Source organism: Macaca thibetana, chromosome 15, assembly GCF_024542745.1.
Source record: "Macaca thibetana thibetana isolate TM-01 chromosome 15, ASM2454274v1, whole genome shotgun sequence".
Lineage (NCBI taxonomy): Eukaryota > Metazoa > Chordata > Mammalia > Primates > Cercopithecidae > Macaca > Macaca thibetana.
Genome location: NC_065592.1, coordinates 102,883,628 through 102,906,660, shown reverse-complemented (window position 1 = coordinate 102,906,660; position 23,033 = coordinate 102,883,628). Strand labels below are relative to the sequence as shown.

The 23,033-nt window shown below is 47.8% G+C and overlaps 1 protein-coding gene and 1 long non-coding RNA gene across 5 annotated transcripts in view; one reads left to right on the top strand and one right to left on the bottom strand.

Annotated features, from left to right (window-relative positions):
* LOC126937678 (uncharacterized) overlaps nt 1-6,156 on the top strand; it is a 117,272-nt gene extending 111,116 nt beyond the window's left edge. Inside the window, exon 6 of the long non-coding RNA XR_007719811.1 lies at nt 47-6,156. This is a non-coding gene — a long non-coding RNA (uncharacterized LOC126937678). The remainder of the gene's footprint in view (nt 1-46) is intronic.
* Nucleotides 1-23,033, bottom strand: part of LOC126937670 (40S ribosomal protein S20-like) — a 1,038,442-nt gene that overhangs the window by 362,014 nt on the left and 653,395 nt on the right. The gene's annotated exons all lie outside the window — the stretch shown is intronic.

Below are 23,033 nucleotides of genomic sequence, written 5' to 3'. Positions count from 1 at the left end.
AACCTATGTTTCTTACGCTATGATCCTGTTTTATCACACTGGTTAGCACTTCCTGAATGACAGAGTGAAACTGAGCATCTTTGTCTTATTCCTGCGAGGCCTGGACCTGCTGCCCTGGATGAAGCCCAGCCTCAGGGGTGAGGCTGCCCGACAAGCTCCCGACTCAGAGGGATCCACAGCTTTAGTTGTCATTGATGTTGCTGTTGGCCCAGGAGTGAGCTGGTACCACCTAATACCCCTCAAGAGGAGACCCAGCCTCCTGCATGAGAATGGAGCATTCCTGGGAGATAGCATCTCCCTGAACACAGACGGGACCTGGCAGCGAGGACCACAGGGCCTGACCCCTGTGAGCCAATGCCTCCAGAACCTGAGACTTCCAGTCATTGTCCATTGAGGGATGGACTGACTCACATCTCAAAATTCAACCAGATTTCCAGTTGGAGGCCAGGGGAATCTGGAAACATTAATTGCCTCCTCCATTAAACAGATGCATTTACTTTTGTGTTTATTGAATTAATTTACAAAATGCTGCTGTCTTGAGGGAAGCATTCCCTGGAGCTTGCAAATACCAGCTAATACCACGTAGTTAATATGCACTCAATAGAAGCAATAATGTCAGGGTTATATTAGCACCAACCAAAGAATACAAACATCCAGACTTTTGAAATCTCCAACCTCCAAGACCTCCGTGATTTACTGTCTTTTAGGGTTCAATCTAGATAGGGAAATTGGATTTCCTGTCAGAAGTTTCTGTGCAGCACATTCCTGAACTTCCTTGAATGGTTTGACGTCTTTCTGAGGTTTCTGGCGTCAGCCTCTAGGGCCGACTGCTACCACCTTGAATCCAAGGGGATTGTTTTGGAGGAGAAGAAGGGGAACCTAGTTGCATCTTCCTGGTAGTGGGACAAGTTAGTCTAATGTGTTTTTCACAGTCTTCTAGATGGGAGAAACGCCTGTGGAGCCCAGCATCCAGGTGTTTCTGAAATTGCTTCCAGTGAATGAAGGCATTTGCCTGCCTCCACCATCCCAATCATGCCTACCCACTCTTTCCTCTTCTGATGAGATCTTTCAGCAAATCAAGGCTGGGGCTTGGTGAGTAACTTCCCAAGCATCACCAGCTCTCTGTATTTTAAGGTCTCTGTCCACACTGCCTGCCCTGAAAGGAAGAGAAGCTGGACAGTACCCAAGGAATCTAGAAACAACCTTTTCCTCTGCTCCTGTGCTATCTGGGTAAACTGATCAAACAGCACATTTTCTGAGGCTAGATTTGTTTCATTTCTTTCTTTTTAGTTGTTGAAAGTTTGGTGTGGCTTTTGTTCTGACTTACTTTTACACTTTTTTTATTATTGACACATGATACTGTATGTGTAATTTTTTTTTTTTTTTTTTTTTTTTTGAGAAGGATTCTCACTCTGTTGCCTAGGCTGGAGTGCACTGGCACGATCATGGCTCACTGCAGACACTACTTCCCAGGCTCAGGTCATCCTCCCACCTCAGCCTCCTGAGTAGCTGGGACTATAGGTGCATGCCATCATGTGTAGCTGATTTTCGTATTTTTCACAGAAACAGGGTTGCATCATGTTGCCCAGGCTGGTCTTCAACTCCTGGGCTCAAGCTATCCATTTGCCTTGGTCTCCCAAAGTGCTGGGATTACAAGCATGAGTCACCACACCCATCCTGATGGTTTAGTACATGTGTGCATTGTAGAATGATTAAATCAAGCACATTAGTATATCCATCATCTCACATACTTGTCATTTTTCCTAGATGAGAACATTTAATATCTACCTTTTAAAAGCAATTTTGAAATATATAATACATTATTATAACCAGAGTCACCATGCTGTCCAATAGATCACTAAAACAATTCCTCCTGTCTAACTGAAACTTTGCACTCTCTGACCAGCATCTCCTTTTCTCCGTCCCCCCTTCCTCATTTGTTGCTTAAATTATTTGGACAATAGCAGCTGCTTTGGCCTGAAAATACCTTCGGAAGCCTCGTGCCTCACACTAATTAGTAAGAATAAGTACAGGACACCATGTGACTGCCCCTCAGCAGTGGAATGTATAACCAAGTCCTGGTCTGTTCCCACCAAGGAATGACTACAAGACGGTGACATGATAATCTACGATGGTCTGAGATAATGTGTATGAGAATCTTGCAAAGTAAATTGAGCCAAAGAAGCTGGACAGAATAGTACAAATTGTAGTATTCCATTTATACAAGGTATAAAATCCAGTGGAACTAGGCTGTGCTGTCAGAACTCAGGATAATGCTGGGCCCAGTCATGACCGGGAAGGGGTATGTGGTGTGCTTCTATGTGTAGTGCGGGTGACCCACTGTTCTTGTTCGGAGGCTGGATACGTGGACATGCTCAGTTTGTGAAAATTCAACAAACTGTACGCTTAGGAAAGGTGCTGCATTTATGTGTGTGTACGTGTGTTTATATACCTTAAATGTGTATATAAAAAATTATATACCTTAATTTTTTTTTATTTTGACGGAGTCTTGCTCTGTCACCCAAGCTGGAGTGCAGTGGCTGATCTTGGCTCATTGCAACCTCCACCTCCCAGGCTCAAGCGATTCTCCTGCCTCAGCCTCCCGAGTAGCTGGGATTACAGGCACACGCCACCAGGCCCAGTTAATTTTTGTCTTTTTTTTAGTAGAGATGGAGTTTCACCATGTTGGCCAGGCTAGTCTCAAACTCCTGACCTCAAGTGATCCACCCACCTTGGCCTCCCAAAGTGCTAGGATTACAGGCATGAGCCACTGTGCCTGGCCCTTAAATTTTTTTGAGATGGGCTCTTGTTCTGTTGCCCAGGCTGGAGTATAGCGGCATGATCATATCTCACTGCAGCCTTGACTTCCTGGGCTCAAGCAATCTTCCTACCTCACCATAACTTTAAACATGAAGAAGAGCAATGACAGTTCTGCTATGGGGCATGCAGACATAAAGCTCCAGTGGGCCTTCTAAAGGCAGAGCCATCTTCAGAAACCACCACCCTTGGCCCACAGCACTTCCCTCGCTGCCCTGTGCTCTGGTCCCTATGCCCCTTCCCAGGGAATGTGAGTGTTTCACTCAGGGATAGGAGGACCTGGCACTTGGCGGAGGCCACTGGCCCTCGCCCTTGAACTGTAATGGAATCCCTAAGTGCTTTCCTTATGGTGTCATTGTTCTCAGGCTGCCAAGAGGACAACAGAAAAACATGTTGGTGTGGCGGTTGTTGTTTACAACATGAAGACTCCGGATTATCCAGAACAATGGGAACCCCCAAGAGCATGTGGGCTTTTGCAGAGGAGGATCCAAAGATTCTTCTAGAATGTATTCAAAAGGACAAGGAGATCAGAGAGATCAAAGACCTGAGGGGCAGTCCTTGGTCCCAGGGTCCTAGGAGGAGAGAACCCCAGGAAGAGGAGGGAACGTCGCAGAGCCAAGAAACAGGTTCCCAACTTGCAAACTTTTAAAAGTTATAATCCAGCAATTAAAAAGTTATTATTAATATACTTGATTCATGAAAAACTGACTTTTTCCTGAGGAAGAAATTCAATTTACCTCTTAGAAACTCTTTTTTTAAAAAAAATCCTCCCTAGACAAGAAGAAAAACCAATTCAAAACTTCCACTTCCTCATTTCTTTGCAGAATCTCAAGTGCCCTTAAGGAAAACACACACACACATACACACACACACACACACAGACCTAGTTAAAAACAACAGGTATTTTCACACTGGTGCTGTGACCTATTTCTGGATCAGAAACTGGATTGCAGGTCCACAAAGCCATCTCCCCACCTGGTGTTTGTTCTGCACAGTGGTTAGGAAAGTACAGCCTCAGGGTCTAACAGAAAATGCATCTCTTCTTCTTTTTTATGATCGAATGCCATGAATTTACTAATTTATAGCATCTACTTTTGTATTACATACAGAGGCCAAGATTGGAGCTTAGCCCAATCTTTTCTGGAAATGGTTCTTTTGAAATCAGCAAGTCTACTTAAATAAAAGAAATATTCCTCTGCCTTCCCTGGTGACTTGCATCCTCATTTTCATTTGTAGCTTTCTTTTTCAAGACTTTGTTGGGAAGCCGGTAATGGGAGCTCTGTTCCCATTGAAGAGTGTGGTGGTGCGTAAGTCCCGGTGAGTCTATCTGCCACGAGGACCATTCCATATCTAGAACCATGACAAAACAAATATTTATGAAAGAATTTCAGAGAAGTCCAAATCTAGATGTCCTCATCACGGATAATACAGGAGCTTGAAATACCTGTGCAGATCACCTGGTTCACTCACTACTGAGACATAGGCTGTGAGGATCCAGGATCGCCCAGCCCAGCAATCACAGGGAAGGCTCGCTGCATGGCGAGGCTGCAGAGGGAACACCAAGCGTCCAAGTGGGCACCTCTAGGGTTGCAGGGCGTCTCGGCCTCAATTATTGCCGTTCCACTGTGGATTTACACGCTGTATTTCCACAAATAAAATTTTATTTTACATTTATCTATGCTAAAAAGAATTGAAAACCACTGATCTATTTGAGGCTCTTATTTTACCTGAGCAGAGAGAAACATGACCGGCCAGGGATTCTCCAACAGGAAGATACACAGATAGATGAAAGCTGTCAAACATGTGAGCAAAATGAATGTTACAGAACAGCGACATTCAGATTCAACGAACGGAACTTGTCCCTGCTCAAGGAAACAGCTACACACAGCAGTTTAAAGTTTTAAAGGTGATCATATTTAATACGTTTGAGAAGATTAGAGAATGTAAACTATCCATGAAACAAGAAGAGGCTTTTATGAAAAAGAACTATAAAACCTTGAAATTTAAAAGATGATTGTTAATGAAAACTAGCAAAACAGACACGATTGAAGAATAAACTAGTGATCTGAAAGACCAAGGGGTTCTTGTAGAATGTCATTCATGGGGACAAATAAATCCAGGTAAGAGACAATTGACACATGAGAGGGAGCTGGAAGTTTCTTTATGTATTTAGTAGGTGTTCCAGGAGGAGAGAACAGAGAGACTCGAGGGAGGAAAATAATTCAATAACTGATAGAAGAAAATTGATCAGAACTTTTCCAGTTCAAAAGCAGGGCCAGCTTCCTCGGTATGTGGCCCCTGTGGTCACGTAAGGCTGTACGCTCAGAAGGACTCTATGATGGTCTGATTCTCATCTGTTGCCATCTTGAAATGCTTCATCATTTGATCTTTGAACTTGGGTTTTGTAAGTGAAGTCCAAAGGGGCCACAAACTGTGTGCATGTGCAGAGACACAGGTAATCTATGTGTCCCCGTTTCTGGCTGCTCCATTCACGTTTCTAAGGCCCATGCACACAGAATTCCAGTGGATTCCGGTGGAGTTCAGCGACACTGAAGGCGAGCAGAAGGTAAGCATGCTCTACCACTGAAGGAGGGGCATATGGAAGCCCCACAAAGTCACACACGATCTGTTGGAACCAGAACTTGTTTCAAACGCCTAAAGAAGGCAAAGGCCTTCTAAGAAACAGAACAATGAAGGCACCCTATCGCATCCCTTCTTACCTGGGCTACTTCCCAGTATTAGACAACCACGTGCTTTGAAAATGATGACATATGAGGAAAGATGAGGACAGAGCAACCCAGAGTTCCTGTCCTTTGGTGCCTTCTCCCTCATTAGTCAGCTGAAGGTAGACGGTGCTGGTGCATGTGCATGTAGCAAGAAGTAAAACACAAATAGTTGAGCTACTTTTGAGGAGCATTGTCACTGTTATGGTAAAAATGAAATACACATGTATGCTTGAGCCACAAACCATAACACAAACCATAACTTCAGTGATTCCTCTGTATTTGCATTTAAAACTATCATTGCACAAAGGATAAAATTCATGCTAATACTTTAAAATTTTAACTTTACTTGGAATGACGTTTCAATGACATGAAAAACGCAGTACATCAAGAAAGAGACTCTGGAAGAGAGGAAAAAGCTGTATACTTTAGTATTGTTATGCCTTTTTCTTGCTTTTTGAACGGGAGTTCCACGTTTTAGTTTAGCACTGTTTTCTGCAGACCAGATACCCAGTCCTATTTAAAAGGGCCCACCAATGCATGGCAGAATGCATTTTAAAAAGATTTATCTTCGAACTTCAAAGGTAAAGAGAAGTTTTTGAAGTTTCCAGAGAGAAAGAAGGGTTAATTTACAAGAAATGAAGTGCCTGGGGCAGCAATGTGGAGCTGGGTCAAGAGTGCTGCAGCTCTTTGAGCAAAGGGCACCCAGACCGTGGCTGGCCAGGGCTTCTGTGTGGCTCAGGGCTTCTGAGTAGGCTCATCCCGTGTCTTCATGTGGTCTGGAAACCAAAGGAAGGAGGAGCGGACAGCAGCTGCGGGGCAGGGGTGGACTGGGCACACAGGGCTCGTTGTGAAATCCTGGGGCGTCTCCTGGGAGCTTGTCTGCACAGAGCTGGCAGGGCCAGTGCTGGAGCCAAGCCAGGTTCTAGGAACGTGCCCAGACACAGCTTGGCAAGGTGGTGGGCTGCAGCATGTGGGGACAGGAGGAGCACAGTGTCCCTGAGCTCTGCTGCTCCAGGGCTGGGCTCCGCCGAAGAACCAGGAGGCTGGAAAAGGCAAGTGCGCCAGCGCTGAGGCGCGCCCCGGGCTGCTTTCGAGGCTCAGGTTTCCTGTGTCAGTGGATGGGCAGGGCCAGCTCTGTGTGCTGTGGGTTTGTGTCCTGAGACAACACATGCAGATGCACACAGACACACAGATACATGCAGACACACAGACTCATAAGACCCACATGTACATACAGACACACAGATACCCAGATACACATGGATACACAGACTCATACAGACACATGTACATATAGACACACAGACACATGCAGACATACAGACTCATACAGACACACCTGTACACACAGACACACAGACACGCAGACATGCAGACACACAGACTCATACAGACACACCTGTACACACAGACACACAGACACGCAGACATGCAGACACACAGACTCATACAGACACACAGATACAGATACGTGCAGGCACACAGACTCATAAGACACACACATACATAGAGACACACAGACACACAGATACACGCAGATACACATATACATGGACATACACATGTACATACACACACAGACCCATACGGGGACACTTAGACACACAGACACACACACAGACATACATGCAGACGTATATACAGACACACACTCAGACACACAATGGAAAGTTTTTCCTTGGCCCTTCAAATACGGAAAAATCATCCAAACAATTCATTTTGGCTAAGCCAACTTGTGCCGGCATTAGGAGTCGGGAGCCAATGCAGGGAGTGCAGCTCTGCCTGCTGTCCTTCCCCCGACTGCCCTGGTAGAAGCACTGATGAGCACGGCAGCCAAGGCTGTCCAGGAGGGGCGCATGGAGCACAACGCTTGGACGGAGTCCAGCCAGCGAGGAGAGGCTGGCTGGGTCCCTCCCGGGGCCCCCAGACTGTTCCAGGACTGTGGGAGGCCCAAGAGGGGAACAGAGCGACCTGTTTCCCAACAACTGGCAGCCTCAGTGTGGTGGGGATGTGGTGTTCTGGGCCCAAGGGAGAGGTCGTCAGCCACAGAAAGAGGGAAAACTGTGTGGGGGAAAGAGGCATGGGCTAAGGTTTCAGGCCCCAGGAAGGACTCGTTGGAACAGCACGGGCTGAGTGGGAGCCCACGCCAGGCCAACAGCGAGCCCCGGTGTGGGAGAGCGCCTTGCACAGCCGCCTTGTGAGGAGTCAAAGACGCGGAGGACCTGCTGGGAGAAATGAGCACAGGCAGGTCTCCGTGCGGCCGGAATTCTGTGCGTCCTGAGGATGCTTCATTTCCAACCGAGGGAATGCAAGTCCACAGAGGTTTCCAGAAGTCATTGACCATGGAATGGTTTCTCTCTTCCACTGAGCAGAACAGTCTGGACAATACCCATGTGAGAACACGGCAGAGGCTGGAATGGTCTTGGGGCAGTGGGGAGGCTCCGGCCTGGGAGGGTCTCACTCTACTGCACAGCACATGAAGCCCACCCTGCGAGGTCGACGGAGGGCTGAAGCTGAAAGCCCAGCAACAAAGGACGAGCACCCAGGCTGGGTTTGGCCCCTGGTCTCTTTCCTCAGTGTGGCTTCCTGGGTAGCAAGCACATGGCTGGGGGGATCCCCACGGCAGGCCTAGGCCAGGTGAGGCAAGTGGGTGTCCTTAAGTGACGCCCCAGCATCCCCTTCTCTCACCTCAGCCCTGGCCCTGGCTGAGGAGAAGAGGTGGTCCTCAGCCATCTGGGGGCAATGGCAAGCCTGGAGTGGGGTCCGTGCAGATCACATAAGAACAGGGCTGAGGCACTGGGGATGTCCATGCAGCTCCGGCTTCCCAGGATGGGGATGGGGGTGGCGAAGAGCTCTCCATCCACAGGGACCCCTGGGCTGGGCCATGTAACTGTAGGGCATTGCCAGAACCAGGGTCACCATGGGCTGGGCACTCAGAGGCTGTTCCAGGCGGGAGTTCACACTCCTGGCCCAGGGCAGTGCCTGCGCTCCTTGGTACAGAGAACTCATGCCTTTCTAGAACAACTCGTGAAGGGTAAATAGCTACATGTGAAGAGGGACCCTATGCAGGGAGGACAGTGGTGGTCATCAACATTGACTTTTGTTGTTGTTGTTTTTTGAGATGGAGTCTCGCTCTGTTGCTTTGTTGCCCATGCTGGAGTGCAATGGTACAATCTTGGCTCACTGCAAACTCTGCCTCTTGGGTTCAAGCGATTCTCCTCCCTCAGCCTCCTGAGAGCTGGGATTATAGGTGTGTGCCACAGATGGCTGTGATATGGCTGGTTTCATACCTCCACAGTGAACTACGCACATGCGGTAACTGTGGCTCAGGTGGTACGGAGGGCACAGAGTGACACGCCTGTGGCCTCCCCATAGGTAAGAGGCTCAGGTCATCTGGCCACTAACTCCCACCCTCACGTATCTGGGTGCTTTGGTTCTATGGAACACATGTCCTGAAGAACCCATATTGGGCTTCTGTCCAGCGAGATTTCACACCCTGGGCATTGCAAATGACCATGGAAAAACGATGGCTGCTAAGAGTTATTCCTTATAGAGGCAAAGTGATGCGCAAATATTATAGCAGGTCAGTATTATTATTATCATCATCAATATCTTGTGCAGAAGAGGAAACCAAAGCTCAGAGAGGTTGAGCAACTTGTTCAGTTTCACACAGACAGTAAGAAACATTTTTAAAAGATCCTCAGATTGAGGTGCTCTAGGAATCCATGGACATAGTCCACCTTCCTGTAGCATCTGAAAAGCCACCAGGTGTAATATGGAGACAATGAAGGTTTGCTCTGTCTCCCTCCCCAGCCTATCCTACTCTCCTTTGACAGCCGTGGCCCTAACTCCAGCTCCAGCATCTCCAGTGATGTCTACATCATGACAAAACTGAAAGTTAAAGATAAAATCACCAATTATCTGCAAAATAGCTAATTTTTGTTTCACTGAATTTGTTTAATTTTGCAGTTGTTCTGGGGATCTCATGATTCATAAGGAGCCCTACAGATCTAGAAGGATGTGCGTCCTCTGATCTAGAATCAGAACCAATAGGACATATATAGATATGTGAGATTTGTTATAGGAATTGGCTCATACGATCATGGAGGCGGAGGGGTCCCATGATCTGCCATCTGCAGGTTGGAGACCCAGGAAAGCTGGTGGCGTAACTCAGCCCTAGTCCAAAGGCCTGAGAACCGGGCGAGCTGATGGTGTGAGGCCCAGTTAAAATGCAAAGGCTCTAGAACCAGAAGCACCAGTGTCTGAGGGCAGAAGATGGGGATATCAGCTCAAGCAGAGAGAGTGAATTTGCCCTTTGGCTTTGGCCCTCAGCAGATTGGATGGTGCCCACCCACATTGGTGAAAGTGGATCTTCTTAGTCTATTGATGCAAATGCTCATCTCTTCACAAAATGCCCTAACAGACATACACAAAAACAATGTTTTACCAGATATCTGGGCATTCCTTAGCCCAGGCAAGTTGACACGTAAAATTAAGCATCATAAGTCCACTTCTTATCAACTCAACACCAAAATGCATCTTCTTAAACCATGCTAATCTTCAAATAAAGACAATACCAATGCATGCTATATGCCTAACGATCTCGCATACAACCCAAAACTCACTAATCCCTTCCCCACAAGGGAAGGCATGGCCTTCGGTGATGCTTACGCTTCTCCTTGATATCTCTTAGTTTAAATACTATAATGTAAGATTGACAACACTTAAATATTCATATAAAATCAATGTACTATGTATTACAGGATAAGGAAATAAAAGAGGAAAGAAAAAAAGATATTTGCTTACTTTATATACACAAAAAGGTATTCTTAACAAAGTAGGGAGAAAATACTCATGACAGTTACAGTCCTGTTTCTGTAACCGATCACATGGCCACGGTAAGTATCTATAACCACCTTTTTCCACCAACCCATTCTGTATTCTCTTTGCCTTCAGCAAGCCCCTCAGGTGATTATGAGTTTTTACCTGGTGCAGTGACCCAAACCTTCATTCCTGAATTTTCCACTGAGCTTAATCACAGGGCATAGTAGTACCAAGAGATGCCCTAAGGAATTTCCTATGTTCTAGACATACTCTTCCTTACTTCCAATGTGGAGTAGCAGTCCAATTTCCCTTTGATAGGATCAATCACCCCAACCAGCACCATCATTCTCTTCTTGGCCTGTTGCCTCAGAGACGCGAAGAGCCCACACTGGCTGGGTGGCAGTCTTCACTTCCATTTGGAAGTTGTGGAAGTTGTAGAAATTATGGAATCATTGCTGCGTCTCCTGGTGGAAGCATTCTTCCTTCTGGAGCTAAGACTTTAGGCTAGCAGGGCATAAAGTTGTGGGAACAGGAAGCAAAAATGTTGCCAGTGGTTCACTAGGGGTGATGGTGAGTGGTGTATCTCCCATTTCCACTGCCTGATTCCTGGACCAGTGAGTCCTGGCTATGGGGTAAACACACCATCGATGGAAGGCTGATTCAGAGTGTATAGTTTATGTCCTGGAGCCAAATCTCCCTGGGCATGGATGGGAACTTCCCAGAAGAGCTGTGGGGAGCTGGTTATTTGACACATCGAGCAGCGTGTTTGGCTTCACAGTGATATGCCCGAGTAAGTCCCTTACCTCTGTTTGGTGCTGTCCATAGGCCCCCTTGTCAGTTAGCTGAAAGGTGGTGAGAATACATGCATAGAAATACATAGCTTCTCTGTAATCCCAGCACTTTGGGAGGCTGAGGCAGGTGGATCACGAGGTCAGGAGTTCGAGACCAGCCTGGCCAACATGATGAAACCTTGTGTCTACCAAAAATATAAAAAGTTAGCTGAGTGTGGTGGCACACACCTGTAATCCTAGCTACTCAGGAGACTGAGCAGGATAATTGCTTGAACCCGGGAGGCAGAGGTTGCAGTGAGCCTAGATTGCACTGCTGCACTTCAGCCTGGGCAATAGAGCGAGACCCTGTCTCAAAAAAAAAAAAAAAAAAAATACATAGCTTCTTATCACTCAAGAAGGACCGCCAGTCACTCCTCTTGACATTCCTCAAAATTTCTTTTGGCTGTGTCAAGAAAGTGGCTCACCTTTGGCTTTGCTTCATGTCTGGAAATCAAGAACAGCTGTGAACCAGCCCTGCAGTGGGATCTGCTCAAAACTGCCAGTGACGCCACGCCTGGGAAGGTGCTGGAAAGCTGGGCTGGGACTGCAGTGGGGCTCAGAGCAGGTGTTGATGGGATCCCTGCTCTGAGTCCATTGCAGATTTTAAAAAAGTAACTGTCCTCACCTGGAAAGCAGAGGCTGGATTAGATCTGAGATTCTTTTTTCACCTCTTTGGACCCTACATTCTGTAAGGTAGGGCTCCTCCACACCATATTGATTCAGTAGTACCTAAATTCATTACTTGGTTTTCACATCTCCCTTAATCAAAGCCTGGACTAGCAAGCTGCAGTTGGGGAACCTGAGCACGCCTGTCACCTGGAATACCTCCAGGGAACGTGTGATGAGTCCTTCAGTTCCCAGCAGCCCAAGGACTCCAGGCTGGGGGCTGGCAGACCCGGGTGAAGGCTCCCTTCCAGCTAAAGCATGCTACATCCCACCTTCGGGAACCAAAGACTCCAAGATGACCGCATTTCAATATTGAACTAACAGAAACAAGTCCACACCACGCTGACTTTAGCAAGGGGAGTTAGAGAAACTCATTCCAATGCCCCCTGCTGGACAACACTATGACCTCAAAGATTAGAAATGGGTTCCCTGAAAAGAGCAGTCATCTGCCAATCACTTATTTTGAATATAAATCGCTTAAGACATTATTTCTGTACCTGTTGAGACACGATTCCCAATAGTGCATGCAGTTGGTGCCTCTTCCGCTTTCATAAAAATAGGCATAACCTAGGAGATAGCCTGTCCCTTTCCTGCCAGGTGGACCAAGACCAGCTCTTGCCCAGGTGTCGGCTGCCATCTAGTGGGTACTCAAGGAGTAGCACTGAGGGGCTGTGCGGTCCAACTCTCTGTTGTCTGGCCCCAAGTGGACCGACCCGATGCGGAGGGGAGCCCTGCAAACTGCCTCCTTCCTGCCCTGGAGAGCAGCCCTCTGGCCAGGCCTTCCCACCCCATGCCAGGGACATGGCCCCATGGCCACCCCCCACTTCTTACTCTTTCCCTTCTTTTTCCTTCCCTCTGTCCTCCTGGTAATGTTTGCCTTTTAAAATTGGCAAGCCAGTTTAAATTCCCAAACCAAGGAAATGAACCCCACAGACTGAGAAAGCGCAGCAGCGGTGGGCCGTATTTGCCACTACTGCTTACTTGAGGTACTACCCTGAGGATGGTCTTCCTGTATGTAAACCCCAGCCCTGTGGGGGTCTACACGGTGAAATCCCAGAGCACAGGGTCCCTGCTCTTATCTTGGGGTTTCAGGAATAAGCCCTCATCAGGATTGAGATTCATGCCCTGGCCCAGGAGCTCTGGATGGGAGGCTGCCTTGGGTCACAGCAGTCGCTGGTCATTATAACAGGGTGCTTAAGGCTGGGCACTGGGCTGGAACACAGTGGCTGGAACACGTGGGCCACGCGGGTGTTCCCCTGACCTAGCAGTGAGCCAGCAGCCATCCCCACGCCTGACAGACCCAGAGTCTGTGCTGCAGATGTTGCTGAATACCTGTGACCTAGGCTGGTGGCCAGTGGGACAGCCCTGGAGTGGGAGACCTGGTGCCACGCTGGGCTTCCCTCAGCTTCAGGCTCTGGTCACACTTCGGGGACAGCATCTCCTTGGCTTCTCCTCACAGCACCAGGAGACATGGGTGGAGTGGGACTTAGTGAGGCAGCTCCATCCGTGGGGCTTGTGTGGTGAGGGCAGCTGTGGGATTAGAGCTGCCCACCTGGGGGTGCCCTGGCCTTGCAGGGTTAGAAGGCAAAGCCAGAACTAGCCAGCTGTACCTGCCCTGATCTTTATACCAGTCTGTCTGGACAAACCCACACAGACAGGCCTGACCCAGGGAGCAGAAGCTGGTTGGGACGTGGCCCTGGGCAGACATGACCCTCATTCTGTCACTGACTACTACTGGCAGAAAGGCTGACAGGGAGGGCTGGGTGTCACTGGATTGAGGGGATGCTGGAGACTGGGGACCGGCATGCAAAATTGAAGCTCGGCCTGATCACCACATCCAGCTCTACGGAGGTGCAGCAGACACAATCTGAAGAACCCATTTGGGGAAGGCCCATGAGATGTGAGCACAGAGCGGCCAGGCTGGGCCTGGTTCTCCATACAGACTTCAGGGCAGGTGGCCCTGCATGTCTCTGCCCAGCAGTGTCTCTGTCCTCAAGAACAGCAAGCCTGCTGGAGCCACAGCTGAGACCCAGGGATGCCCAGCAAGGGGGGTCTGCTTCAGCAGGTAGGAGGGGAGTGGCGGGGCACATTTTGACCCCTTGGTTCTATCCACAGGTGATAAGGCCTGGGGAAAAAGAGGATGGGAAATGTATGGGGCCCACAGGAGGCCTTCTGGGAGCATGCAGCTGATGATGAACCAGTGGGGCTGAGCGCCAGGGGTCCCAGCCCAGGGTTGCAGAAGGAAGGACTAAGGATCCAGGCAGAACTGTTGCTGGGCTTTTCAGAGCATGTCCCTGGCAAGAAAGCATGTGACTCCTTTCCTGGTTTTGGTCACTCCGCATCTGCTGCTTTTCCACCTCCAACCAGTCACAACCTCCTCTATCTCTCCCCCACCCCCTTTTCTCTCTCTGCCTTCTCATCTCCCTCCCTCCTTCCCTTCCTCCCTCCTTCCCTTTTCCTCTCTCACTCACTGTCTCCTAACACTCCTGTTCTTACTATCATATTCGCCGTGGGCATAGGTGGATTCACCAGAAAGCTAATGCAATATAATTCACTTGAAGACCCTGAGTTTGCATGGGCTCCTACCAAGATCCTGGAAAAGGACCCAGCAATAAGTCGCTTTTTAAAACCAAATTTCCAAAAGTAAGAAATTTTATCTGCAATCTGCTAAGACTGCCTTTTCCCTTTCCATGTTCCTTGTTGTAGCATTGGAATAGCCTTAGGCACTTTTTTTTTTTTTTTTTTTTTTTTTTTTTTTGAGACAGGGGCTTGCTCTGTCACCCAGGCTGGAGTGCAGTGGTGTGATCATGGCTCAGTACTCAACCTCCTGGGCTCAAGTGATCCTCCCATCTCAGCCTTCTGAGTGGCTGACACTACAGGCATGCACCACCACAAGCTGCCAATTTTTGTAGTTTTTGTAGAGATGGGGTTTTGCCATGTTGTCCAGGCTGGTCTCAAACTCCTGGGTTCAAGCAATTCACCTGCCTTAGCCTCTCAAAGTGCTGGGATTACAGGTGTGAGCTGTGGTGCCTGACCAGCCTTGGTCAGTTCTAACATTCAAGGAAAAGACAGCTGAGTTAGAGGACATGCAGTGTGAGCTCTGTAGGCTGTGGGTTACAGTCACTTGATGTGGGGTTACGTTGTTGTCAACCATGCAGTGTAGCCAAGGCCACCATCCACTTAGGCATAGACTTGATACCATGTAGCATACTCAGTTATACACACATCATACTTTTCCTTTTCTTTTTCAACAGGAGTCATGTAGAATTATGTAGAATCGAATTTACCAGCATTCCTGTATTGTTGAGCTCAAGCCTGTAGCTGTCTTATACTCAGTGACAGTGTGGGGAGTTGTATCTCCCAACTATTGGACCAAGTCTTAATTCCATGATACAGCTTGGCTGGAGCCAGTTATGGTCGCTCCTAATAAAATGGTCTTCAAAATTCTCTTTCTTAAAGAGGGCTCAAAAAATCAAGTGAGTGGTGGGCAAGGGGAGGGAGAGCATTAGGACAAATACATAATGCATGCAGGGCTTAAAACCTAGATGATGGGTTGATAGGTGCAGCAAACCATCATGGCACATGTATCCCTATGTAACAAACCTGCACATTCTGCACATGTATCCCAGAACTTAAAGTAAAATTTAAAAAAAAATCAAGTAAGCATCAGACCTCAGAATTGTGAGCACATCAGGCTCCTGAAGCCTGAATCTTCCCTGATCTGGGTATAGCCATAAAGGAGATTTAGTTGTCCTGGTGAGTGAGGTATCATCCCAGGATAATAGCACCTCTGAAATGGGGCTGGTTGCAGCTCAGCACTAAAGATGCAAATCTCCAGGGGAATGTTGGGAAAGGAATCACTTTAGGCTGAAACTTCCTTGGGATTTGCTCATTTTGGGGCATCTCTAAAGCTATCTGGGGATAGAGATGGTGATGTTAATGGTATTTGAGGCTGAGATCTCCTGGTTTCTTCTCCAAGCAAGGCCTGGACTCCACAGGCCACCTGAGACTCTTTTGAGACGCAGTGTCACTCTGTCGTAGCCCAGGCTGGAGTGCAGCGGCGCAATCTCAGCTCCCTGAAACCGTTGCCTCTTGGGTTCAAGTGATTTTCCTGCCTCAGCCTCCCGAGTAGCTGGGTTACAGGCACCTGCCATGCCACCATACCCAGCTAATTTTTGTATTTTTAGTAGAGACAGGGTTTCACCATGTTGGCCAGGCTGGTCTCAAACTCCTGACCTCAAGTGATCTGCCTTCTTACAGAGAGTCACACTAGCCTGACCACAGCTTCCTGATGTCCAGCTCAGGCCTCACCTGGCATCCAAGCCCCCTATTTGTGTGACTTTGCAGACAGAGGTGAAAGGATGTGGCCAGGCTCCCGGCTCTGTTCCTAGATGTGCTGAGCTGACACTCTGGGCATGACATGGGCCTCTCTATGCTACAGATTGTCTGTAGATTCCCGTTCTTCCACAGAACATAGGACTGGAAGTCACAGAAAGGAGATGAGCTTTAACAGGAAAAACTACTGAGTTTTTAGCCCAAAGAATCAGAGACCCTGATCATGTAACCAGTTTGGAATTTATGGGGTATTCGGTGACCTAGCATTGAAAACTTCAGGCCAACACTACTCAGCCGAGAATGAAGAACCCCACCTTGCTGGAACTCACGTCTGGGTCTGACCCTCACTTTCCTGTATCAGGGTCCCAAATGGTTCCACATCCCTAAGGTCCGAGCCCTGACAGCAGGGAGGAGTAGCAGTGATGGCCTCACTTCCTGGTACACTTTTTTTTTTCTTCCCTGAGATGGAGTCTCACTCTGTTGCCCTGGCTGGAGTGCAGAGGTGCGATCTCAGCTCACTGCAACCTCTGCTCCCTGAGTTCAAGCAATTCTCCCACCTCAGCCTCCTGAGTAGCTATTACACATGCGTGCCACCAAGCCTGGCTATTTTTTGTATTTTAAGTATACACAGGGTTTCACCATGTTGGCTAGGTTGGTCTCAAACTCCTGACCTGAAGTGATCTGCCCACCTTGGCATCCCAAAGTGCTGAGATTACAGGTGTGAGCCACTGCACCCAGCCCCTGGTACACTTTTAAAGATATTCAGTGCCTGGTCTCTGGTCCCAGTCCAGACCCATTACTCCAGGCTCTCAGGGAACAGAGCCTGGGCACCAGCACTGTTAAGGCTACAGCTGCTTTCAGTGGGCACTTGGGCCTGAGAACCAGCCGTGTTCTAGGAAGAAATGGCAGTCTGCTTCTTCTTTTTGATGCTGTCTACTAAGTCAGCAGTCAGCCTACTTACTGGCTTTTTCATTTGTAAAATGAGGAGTTAATAATAGCAACTATCTCTAAAACTGGTTGTTTTTAGACTTAAAATAGAAAATTTACCTGAAAAGGCTTCGTGAGCTATAAAATATTATGCAAATGCAACTTCTATTACAGTGTTCAGAAATAACATAGCATGCATCTATTCTATCACAGCAAGTTAAAGCATTTGCATGTGTGAGCAACGCTCTGGGCATTCACATGTTTTGATGTTTTGATTGTAAAGTCATTTGCATGTTAGTGATGAGCTGCTGGAGGGCATCATTGAGCATACTTTGATCCTTGGTACTCACCTGGGTACTCACTCTCCAAAGGCTGAGAATGGGGACACAGGGAGACAGTGACAGCCAGACTCTAATGTCACTGTCAAACGACGTGGATGAATAGTCTAACTGTGGTTTTTCTCCTACAGAAACCTGCTCTGGCTTTAAGAAGACATCGCCAAGAACTGCCAGTGGCCTGAAACATCAGCCGAAACCTGGGAAGGGTCCCTGCCCCACCAGCCGTACCAGGAGCCTGGCAGGGCATGGCTTTGAGCCACACGGGGCCCTGACAGCTGCTGACACTGCTGAGTGCCGGGAGTCATTGGGCTGGTGCCCCTCCTTCAGACCACGCAGCAGGAGACCACTGAGAAACAAGAGAGATGGAGTCTGTCTCGAGGCTCAAAGCCCGCTTCCCGCTTGGCTGCTTTCTCAGTCCAAGCTGCGGCAGGGCAGACGCTGTCTGAAGGAGAACAGGCAGTCCTGGCAAGCCCAAGTTCCATGAGAAAGCACCCATGGGTGTGAAGCGGGTGCTGCTCAGTGCCCTCCCACCCTCTGCATGCCCCAGAGGGGCAGGGGCAGGGATCCTACTTTGGGTTGTGAGGAGAGGCAGATCTTCCACCGTGAGTGGAGGCGCTTGGCTCTCGTGAAGGCTTAGGGAAAAGTGTACTGGCCTGTTTTGGGCTTCAGGGACCTAAGTAATGGCCTCTCCATTGTTTTATTTTTACTGTGGCAATGGTGGCATCTATCACAGAGCCAATTGCAGGTGGTCTGAGATGGGAGTGGTGGTGTCATGTCCAAATCCGCCGGGGAAGGGCTAACTGCCATGGATGCCAGCAAGATGGAAAACCGGTTCTGCACACTGTGACCCAAAAGGGGGAAAACGATGACCAAGCTGGTTAATAATAAAAGGTCATTTTCACATTGAGAGCGTAAGATCTGAAAAATGAAAGGACAAAGACGTCTGCTTAACAGAGACACACACACACCACACACAAACACACAGGTACACGTACACACACCATACACACACATATACATGCAGATATATACAGGTATACACCCACAGATATGCATACACACAAGTATACAAATACACACCACACATAGATGCACACACATATGCCACACAAACGCACCACACACACAAATACATACACCACACACACAGATGCATAAATATGCATACATATGTATACAGACATCCCCACATACCACATGCACACACTACATACATAGACACACACATGCCACACATATACAAACATAGATACACCACACACAGATACACACATAAACACACACCATATATGCATGCAAACATACAGACACACGTGGACACACACAGACACCCCCCCAAACCACATGCGCACATCATGAATGGACACACACATACCACAAACAGATGCACACATACCCCCGCTCCCACACACACACAGATTCCTGGGGACGTTACAAAAGCCTACAGGCCCCACTAGCCGACTTTAGACCATGCATTTTAAAATCTTGACACACGGAAGTACCGATTCCAAACAGGACGAACCCACCGGCCCATTAGAGGAAGCCCTGGCAGCAAATGAAAAAAAGCATCCTCTAGAAAGCTACTATTTAGTGCTCAAGAGTAAAGAACTGGGGAGATGCTGAGAAAAAAATTCATAGCACGACATTAAGGAACGGATATCTCATTAATTTTAAAAGAGAAGATTGAATGGACAAGCGTCTAATGTGTTGACTGTAGAAAAACAAGCCAGTTAAAATGGCTGTTTGTTCACGGCCATGCTTTAACTGGGTGATATTTTTCTTTTCATGAATCTCTTCCACTTAAATTCTCTCCATCTTGGGAGGTCCGCCTTATTTCCGAGGTGAGCAAATCCTGCTCAGATCCTGGTCCACTGAGGTCTGTCTGAGGAGTCTTTCCTCGCCTCTGTTGAGATTTCCTGCCATGTACACAGTAGTGTGAGGTAGACGGTCTCGGGAGTTGGGATTGGCTTGACCAAGCATCTTGTTTTCTTTTTTCTTTCAAGGTTGAATAATGAAGGAAGCAAGAAGAGGGGGGAAGAGAGGTGATGGATGGAGGTGCACTGGGCAGCTTGTGTCCCTAAATTCGGATCGATGCCCTGAGGGACAGCGTGCTGCTGTGTAAGTCTGCCCACCTGGATACCGCCGGCTGCAGGGAGCTCTCTGGCATCCCCCAGAACACATCTGGTGTCTAGAAAGTGTGCTTTACCAGGCGCTTTTGGTACGAGAGGAGCCATTGCTCTGGGTGTGACCTTACACCTCTGGATTCATCGGGAAATGGAAAGGTCATGTCCTGTGCAGCTGGCGAGGCTGACTTGCCTACTCCTATGAGGATCACTTTCTTTCTGGTACAATCCACTTGATAAGGACTCTAGCAAAACCATTTTCTTGATAGTGATGGGCCCTTCATTTCCTAACCTGTTCGCTACCCTTGGAGGCTGAGGTCTTCACTCTACTCCTGTTTCAGGGAAGGAAAGAACTAAAGCAGCTGTTCACAAGCAGGGGCATGTTCACCTCGCTGTGTTTCAGTGGGCTTGGATGACAGAAATTTATGATGTCATTTGACATGAGCTGTGGAGAACAAACAGTATGAGACATTGGCTCTATTTTTATGAATGAGGATGAGTTGTTTACGAACGAAATACATTTTTCACTCATTGTTCCACAATTTGATGATAGTCATGGAAAACTGAGTTATTCAAAGACCTCAAAGATTTGCAGATGTTTAAAGTCTTGTGACTCACGGCTTTGGTAAAATAATGCTTAACTAATAGGAAAAATAGCTCCTGGAAACATCCCCAGCTGAGCCGTGTGGGGACTGTGAGCATCTCTTAGCTGTGGGATGCCCCATAAGGGGGTGGCGGCAGCAACAGGCTGTGAGGTGGGGGTTCAGGCAAACGCCGGACGTGTGCAGCCATCCGTGGGGATGTGATGGGCACCGCAGTGCAGGCTCGCCGGGTTTGGTGGGTGGGGCTCTGAGAAAGCGTTCTTCCTTTTGCCGCTTAATTTTGCAAAGCTACAAAATAATAAGTGGCCTTAAAAAGCACTCTCTAATGAAACATGAAATTATGTACCTTTCTGTAGGGTCCAGCCCTACAGGGCCTGTGGATTTTTTAAAGTCCCGAGGGGCCAGAGGAATGTTAAAGAAACAGTCTTTAAGATTAATGATGATAAGTGGCCAATACTCAGGAATCATAGCAGGGGATGGCAAGCTGGGTTGCCATGGGTTGAAGGACAGCATGTAATGCCCTGAGATCAGTAAGCATTTTCCACTTACCAGATTTCTTTTGGATAACAAAAACAGGTGAATTCCAAGGGGAAAAAGATTGCTCTATGTGTCCCAATTTTAATTGTACAAGGACCAAAATATGGAGGGCCTCCAGCTTATTTTTAGGGAGTGGCCACTGATCTACCCAAACTAGTTTCTGAGTTTTCCAAGTTAAGGGGATGGGATCTGGAGGCTTGATAGTGACTGCTTCTAGAAAGAATAACCAAGTTCTGGCCGGGCGCGGTGGCTCAAGCCTGTAATCCCTGCACTTTGGGAGGGCGAGACGGGCGGATCACGATGGCAGGAGATTGAGACCATCCTGGCTAACACGGTGAAACCCCGTCTCTACTAAAAAATACAAAAAACTAGCCGGGCGCGGTGGCGGGCGCCTGTAGTCCAGGCTACTCGGGAGGCTGAGGCAGGAGAATGGCGTGAACCCGGTAGGCGGAGCTTGCAGTGAGCTGAGATCTGGCCACTGCACTCCAGCCTGGGTGACAGAGCGAGACTCCGTCTCAAAAAAAAAGAAAAAAGAAAAAAAGAAAAAGAAAAAGAAAAGAAAAGAAAAAAAAGAATAACCAAGTCCTGTTGAATCCGATTTATGAGTAGGTATAATAGGCTGAGTAGTACCTTGTGCTGATTTTTCCAAACCTGTACCTTGAACAAATCCCTTTTTTTTTTTTTTTTTTTTTTTTTTGCCATAACGTCTTTACTTTGTTGTCTGTAATTACCTTGTGGAAAAGAAATCTGTGTCCCCCATTGTTGTAAAAGATCTATTCCCCAAAGATTAACTGGAATAGGTGTAATAGTACCAGGGGGTGAATAGTACCAGTCTGTCCCCCTTGGGCCACACAGTGTAAAACAGTGGAACTTTCATAAACCTCTGAAGCCTGACCAACACCAACTAATGCTGTGGATGCACATTCTTTGGGCCAGTGTCTAGGCCATTGATGTAAGGCTCTAATGGAGATATCAGCACCTGTGTCAATCATTCCCTCAAACTTCCTTCCTTGAATATGCACAGAGCACACAGTACGAGTATCAGAAATCTTGCTGGCCCAATAGGCTGTTTTGCCCTGAAAGTCTGTGCTTCCGAAACCTCCAGTTCTGTTACAAGAACTAGATCCTAGTGGAATGTAATGGAGTATAAGAAGTTGAGGATTGCGGTCTCCTGCTGCTGCATACCAACGTACCGCAGAGCTAATGACAATATGAATTTCACCTGAATAATCAGAGTCGATTACACCAGCATGTACTTGAACACCTTTTAAATTTAGGCTTGAGCGACCAAGAAGCAAGCCGACAGTGCCAGGTGGCAAAGGGCCAAACATACCTGTGGGAACAGCAATAGGTGGCTCTCCGGGTAAGAGAGAAATATCTCGAGCGCAGCAGAGAGCTACAGCGGCTGAGCCTGTGGTGGCAGGGGACAAGCATTGTACTGAGATTTGTCTTGGGGCTGAGTCGTTAGATCCTGTGGTACAAATGGCTGAAGTGGGAATTGAATGGATTGGGCCGGGAAAGTGCTCATCTGACCGGCCGCCAAAGGCCGTGAGTTGAGGAATGTCCCATTGTTTGGAGGGGCCTGGGGCCAGCCCCTCCTTCCATTTCCCTGGTTGTTGAATGGCTTTAAAGGGGTTACCATCAATGTGAAATTTTGAGTGACCCAATGATTTCCCTTACGGCATCGTGGGCACAGAGTGGAGCGGAAGGTTTGTTTCTGTATAGGGTTTTGTTGTTGGCGTTGAAAAAAACAGCGGCCTGAAAGCCGAAGACAATTTTTTCTACAATGCCCTGATTGGCCGCATTGAAAGTGTTTGCCAGAGAATCATCCAGGCATTCTAATAGTGGCGATGGCTTGTGCCATGACCATTGCTGGACGTAGAGTTCCCCCACGCCTTCACAAGCTTTAATGTAGGAGGAGACTACATCACCTCCTGATGGAATTTTGCCTTTCATGGAGTGAATAGCTGCCTGACAGTCTGCATTTGTTTGTTCATAAGCTGTAAGTTCTACAACAAGTCATTGGTCATGGCCATCAGGGATTGCTTTCTCTGTCACATCTTGAAGAGGGGCAATAAATTCTGAATAGGGTTCATGTTGTCCTCGTGTAACGGCCGTAAAAGATGGACACATTTTGCCGTCATTCTGAATCTTATCCCCAGCATCTAGGCAACATTTTCATAATTGTTCAATAATCTCATCATTTAGTATAGTTTGGTTTCGAATTCCAGCCTGTTGTCCCATTCCCAGTAACTGGTCAGCCGTAACATTAACAGGATTAGAGCCCTGATTAAGACGAATGCGTTCC